Consider the following 6,375-nt stretch of genomic DNA (forward strand, 5'->3'; position numbering starts at 1 on the left):
GTCTTTTCTTATCATTCATTTGTGGGATGTGGGCATCGCTGACTGGGCCAGCATTCGTTTCCTGTTTCTAGTTGCCCCCTTGAGAAGGTGGGGGTGAGCTGCCTTCTTGAACCACTGCAGTCCACGTGCTGTAGGTTGGCCCACAATACCCTAAGGGATGGAATTCCAGGACTTTGACCCAGCAGCAGCGAAGGAACGGCAATGTATTTCCAAGTCAGATGGTCAGTGGCTTGGAGGGCAACTTGCAGGGGGTGGCGTTCCCATGTGGTTCCATGTTGCTGCCCTCTACAAACGTCCAATGCACGCCAACACTAAGGATGTCATGGTGGCTGGAATGGCCAAAAGTTCTGAAGAAGAGTCACTTGAAATGTCAGTTTCTGTCTCCACGGATGTGGCCAGACCTGTTGAGTTTCTGCAGAATTCTCTGTGTTTGTTTCAGATTTCCAGCAGTATTCTGCAGAAGAAGTGTCCTTGCATTGCCTGGCTACCTGAAGCCCTGAAACTATGAGTGCTCCATGTCTAAGCTCTGCAGGCAAGCTGTCTTGCTTACATTGGGACTGCTGTTCAAACTGGCACTGCTGAAGGAAGTAGATTGCAATGGTCACTGTCATCGAGTTACACCTTTCCATAAGAGCTCCTAAATCCTGAAAACATTCACTGAACATGAGATTTCACTCCAAAGGAGCTTAGCAAAATCATGCAAGATATAACATTGAATAACATAGCAGATACATTCATGAGATAAGGGTGGCACTGGCTAGGCCAGCATTTATTGCTCACCTGAAATTGCCCATTGGCAGTTGAGAGTCAACCATATTGTTGTAGGAGCAAATTACTGCAGATGCTGGAATCTGTACTGAAAACACAAAATGCTGGAGATCACAGCAGGTCAGGTAGAATTCACGGACAGAAAGCAAGCTAACGTTTTGAGTTTAGTTGAGTCTGATGAAGAGTCATCTTGGTTTATTAGCTTGCTTTCTCTCAATGGATGCTGCCTGACTCACATTGCTGTGGGTCTGGAGTCACGTGTAGGCCAAACCAGGTAAGGATGACAGATTCCTTCCCTAAGGGACATTAGTGAACCAGACAGTTTTTCCAACAATTGGCAATGGATTTAGACTCCTAATCCTTGTGGAAATAGTATGTTTTTTAAAACTATAATGAACTCTAATAGCAAGGAGTCATCACTGCTGTCAGAACTTGTGATCAAAGCCATGGAAAGCCATGTCAACTCTGTTAACCACTCTCTTCAAATTGAAACCGGATTCTCTGCCCAGTTGTTGCTTTGTGTCTTCCTTCAAGCTGATAGTGATCTGTCCTCTCCTCTGCAGTTGCTTCTCAAACAATTTCAGTTTTGCTTCAAAAGCTATTACATGGCTTAGAAAATGATCTGCTGCTTTTGCTGTCATGCTGTAGTTTCAGATACATTTTATGAGAGTGAATTGTCAAATTTATCAGAGCAGACAGGTTCACCACAAATAACATGGTGAAACTATGTTCTATCCATTCAGCAGTGTTATGATCTCGTTGCACATAAGCCAAAAAATCTTGTTTCATCTTGTTTCAATTAATAAAAGAACGTCCATGGAGAATACAACATCCATGTACTTATTCCCTGTTTCTTCAATAAAACTAAAAGGTAAACCATTTAGGATTGAGACGAGCAGAATGTGTTCACCCAGAGAGTGGTGAGCCTGTAAAATTCTCTGCTGCAGAAAGTAATTAAAAACAAAACAGCGAATGTTTTCAAGGAGGAGCTAGATATAGTTCTTAAGGCTGAAGAGCTCAAAGGATATAAGGGAAAAGCACCAATGTGCCATTGAGTTGGCTGATAGTATTGAATGGTGGAGCAGGCCTGAATGGCCTATCCCTGCTCCTATTTCCTATGTTTCTAGATGAAACTCACAAATGACTTCAGGTCAAACTGAGTCCAAACATAACAGCAGAAATAACACGGTGTATAACTGATTGCTGTTCAGTTACCATCAAAGATACAATGCTGGGCGATCACACTAACATTACCTGCTACTTAAAAACCACACTTCTTTTTATTCACTTGTGGGACACAGGCATTGCTGCTGCCCAGCATTTATTGCCCGTCTCTAGTTGCCCTTTGAGAAGGTGGTGGTGAGCCACTTACTTGGACCACTGCGGTCTACCTGCTGTGGGTTGAGCCGCAATGCCCTTAGGGAGGGAGCTCCAGGATTTTGACCCAGTGACAGTGAAGGAACGGCGATATATTTCCAAGTTCCTGTGTATCTGCTGCCCTTGTCCTTCTAGATGGAAGTGGTCGTGGGTTTGGAAGGTGCTGTCTGAGGATCTTTGGTGAATTTCTGCAGTGCATCTTGCAGATAGTACACACTGCTGCTACTGAGCGTCGGTGGTGAAGGGAGTGGATGCCTGTGGATGTGGTGCCAATCAGGGGGCTGCTTTGTCCTGGATGGGATCAAGCTTCTTGAGTGTTGTTGGGGCTGCACTCATCCAGGAAAGTGGGGTGTATTCTATCACACTCCTGACTTGTGCCTTGCTCAATGGTGGACTGGCTGTGGGGAGTCAGGAGGCGCACTGTGGATGCAGGATTACGATCTGTTGCTAATTCGTCCTGTGGACTGTTGACTGCCTAGTCCACAGTTATTTATTACTCCATTCATATTCAATGCAGTGTGAGTTTCTCCTGTGCTGTAGCAGGGAGAAGCCATGAGCCCTATACTATATTGGGCACGGCCTTAGATTAGGATGACAGGAGGCGGCACATTTGGAAACCTGGTAGGCCAGGTTTTCCTAAACACCACAGAGTTCTAACGCCATGGGGTGCCCTGCACGTTTTGCCAAAAGATTCCCCATTCTGACACCAGCTGGTCAGTCACATCAGCACAGAAGCAGCTCAGTGGGTGGCAGTTGCTGGGTACAATCAGGTCCAGAGAGTTAAAAGTGACGGGAAGAGACTTAGAGGTGATGGACAGTGTGGAGGTTGGTTTAGTAGTTGCAGAGAGGAATCAGCACTGGGGGAGGCGTTGGGGGTAGATTGTGGAGTTGGGGGTTGTTTGTAGGGCAATCAAAATGGCAGATGGGTTGGGTGCTGTGGTCTAGGCTCCAAATATGAAGGTGTCAGTGGACAGTGGAATTTAATAGAGGTTCAGTCACAAGGGACAGAAGGGGCTTGATCCTAGAGAGAGGAGTAGACTGGACTGCACTCCAGCTGCAGTGCTGGGGAGGTACTTAGTCCATTTTGCAGTTTTTGCCTTCCTGTTAATTGCTGTGTTTTCCATGGATCAGGAAATAAAGTTGGGGAAAGATAAAGCCGGCAGCCTCATCAGATTACAAACCTGTCTCCTCGGAGCAGCTTTAACATTCCTGTCTCTGATAAAACTGGAATGGGGGGGCACTGAAACAGACTTGATTTGAATTTTAGATTTAAAATCTGTTGCATTCCACCTGACCCAGGTCCACCCATATCTGATGCTGCGCAAGTAGATTTTGCCAAGATTTCTAACTTGTCTTCTTTGATCTTGGAACAAGTGAATCTTCAACAGCACATTGCTATGTTGGATAACAATCTGCCTTCTTTACTGCTGCAACAGTAGATTTACAGATCAGGCTTGATCCAGCATTCTTTGCAGGTAAACACTGTAGGGGCCAAACCCACTGCACATGTTATAACATAGTGTGGAGCTGGATGAACACAGCAGGTGAGGCAGCATCAGAGGAGCAGGAAAGCTGACATTTTGGGTCTGGATCCTTCTTTAGAAAATTTTCTGAAGAAGGGTCCAGACCTGAAACGTCAGCTTTCCTGCTCCTCTGATGCTGCCTGGGCTGCTGTGTTCATCCAGCTCCACACCTTGTTATCTCAGACTCCAGCATCGGCAGTTCCTACTATCTCCCACTGCATACGTTAGCTTGCTATCTCTCCATCAATGCTGCCTGACTCGCTGTGATCTCCAGCATTTGTTGTTTTCAGGACAGATTCCAACATCTGCAGTAATTTGGTTCCACATTTGAAACCTTTGCTTGGTTCTGCAGATTCAATTTAATGTGAAGTCCAACTTCATCCCTTTGCTACTTGATGGAAACATGAATGACAAAGGAGCCCTGTCACTTCAACATGAAGACTTGTGTGGACTTGGCACTGGAGGGGGTGCAAAGGAGGTTCACCAGGTTGATTCCGGAGTTGAGAGGGTTGGCTTATGAGGAGAGACTGAGAAGATTGGGATTATATTCATTGGAATTCAGAAGATTGAGGGGGGATCTTATAGAAACATATAAAATTATGAAGGGAATAGATAAGATAGAAGTAGAGAGGATGTTTCCACTGCCAGGTGAAACTAGGACAAGAGGGCATAGCCTCAAGATTAGAGGGAGCAGATTTAGAACTGAATTGAGAAGGAATTTCTTCACCCAGAGGGTTGTTAATCTATGGAATTCCTTGCCCAGTGAAGTAGTTGACGCTACTTCAGTAAACGTTTTTAAAAAAAAGGTAGATTTTTTTTGAACAATAAAGGAATTAAGGCATACAGTGAGAATGCGGGTAAATGGATCTAACTCCACGAAAAGATCAACCATGATCTTATTGAATGGCGGAGCAGGCTCGAAGGCCTACTCCTGCTCCTAGTTCTTGGGTTCTTGTGTTGTGTTGACTTGTTGGGCCGAAAGGCCTGTTTCCACACAGTAGGGATTCTATGAAAGGATTCTATGAAATGAAGACTGTTACATTGTGTGTTCACATCACTGGGAGGCTATGGCCTTATATTAGCTTAGCTTTTACTGTTGACCCTTCTTCTAGGATTGAGTAGTGTGCAGAACATGCCTTTGGGAACCAAATGCTTTTATGCCCGATGATCCAACTGGCAATTCATTTCACACTATGTGCTACTGCAGGAAACCTATCTGTCACTGAGTATGACACAGGGTTAAACAGGATATCAATTTACTGTGTGGTTGAAGCGTCACGCCCAGCTTCGTTCCTTTGCACCCATTCGCTGATACTGGAGATGATCAGTGAAAGAGCGGAGTCAGATCATTGAAACACTGGGACAGATGCTAGAAAACAACTCGCACTTTGGCACTTGCCATTTGCAAACGATAATGACAATGGCAGGTAGTCTTATAAAACTATCCATTTCAAAATTCAATAATAAGATTTATAATTCAGATTGTCAGCTCCAGAAGAAGTTAATAAAAACAGCTTACCTGGTATGCCAGAGGGCTGGTCAGTAACTTAGCAACAGGACCGCACCATGCTGGTAAAGTTGTTGTGAGTGGTGGACCAGAATGTGTCAAGGCTGGCTTTAAGTATCTTGAGGCTTAGTTAAGGAAGGAATTTGAATCTAACAACACACATATTGTAAAGGACGCACTGACCGAGTGTCACATTTACTCATTACAGCTCAGTTGGCAGGATGGCTGGTTTGTGATGCAGAGTGATGCTAACAGCATGGGTTTAATTCCCACACTGGCTGAGGTTACCGTGAACAACCCTCCTTTTTAGGGTCGACGGACCCGAAACGTTAGCTCTGATTTGTCTTCACAGGTGCTGCCAGACCTGCTGAGCTTTTCTAGCAACTTCTGTTTTTGTTTCTCCTTTTCAACCTCTCCCCTCGCCTGAGGCACGGTGACCCTCAGGTTAAATCAGCACCAGCTGTCTCTCTTTAATGATAGCGTGGGATGTTGGTGGATTTTACCTTTCGCATTATTACATCAAGGGAAAGCAAAGGATCACTGCAGTGACTGAAACGCATTTGGTTTATGTGACAAATTTCTGAAAATTCCTGTGAAATGGAGCTGCAGATGGCTGCTTTCTCTGGGGATACAGGAATGAACTTCATTATTGCTCGACAAAGGGCCACAGTATGAAAAGCGTTTGGGGGAGCAGAGATGACTGGGATCTTGCCCAATGGTTACAGAATCAGCAAGCGTCCCATCTCTCATCTTTTCAATAAGTGTTGCTAATCAAGTGTCTCTCAGGCACTGACCTGGACAGCATCGGAGTTTCACTGGATCTGAGGGGTGGAGCAGGAAGGCTGAGGGTGAGGATTCTTCTTGTGGACTTCGTAAGGGTTTGTTCTAGTTTTTAGCATCTGCCCTGAGTGTAGTTGCGCAAACCCATGAAGTTGAATCCATTCTGTCAGATGTGTATATGAAGTCAGAATGCTATATTTTATGCAGAAAGGTCTGTATGAACACAGATGTACGCACGGGGTGTTATAGTAAATCTGATTCAATTCAATACAAGGTTCACAGCCAAAGCTGTGATGTCAGATTGTGTACAATTGTTCTCATTCACCTGTTCTTTTGTCTTACTTTAAGTCCAATGCTGAAGTAGGCCATTCAGCCCATCAAGTCTGCTCCACCATTCAATGAGATCATGGCTGATCTGAT

The 6,375-nt window shown here is 44.8% G+C and overlaps 1 long non-coding RNA gene across 1 annotated transcript in view; it reads right to left on the reverse strand.

Annotated features, from left to right (window-relative positions):
• LOC109922683 overlaps nucleotides 1-6,375 on the reverse strand; it is a 72,985-nt gene that overhangs the window by 11,086 nt on the left and 55,524 nt on the right. Inside the window, exon 2 of the long non-coding RNA XR_007263551.1 lies at nucleotides 5,188-5,293. This is a non-coding gene — a long non-coding RNA (uncharacterized LOC109922683). The remainder of the gene's footprint in view (nucleotides 1-5,187; nucleotides 5,294-6,375) is intronic.

The sequence above is a fragment of the Rhincodon typus genome, chromosome 13 (genome assembly GCF_021869965.1).
Source record: "Rhincodon typus isolate 14 chromosome 13, sRhiTyp1.1, whole genome shotgun sequence".
NCBI classification, from domain to species: domain Eukaryota; kingdom Metazoa; phylum Chordata; class Chondrichthyes; order Orectolobiformes; family Rhincodontidae; genus Rhincodon; species Rhincodon typus.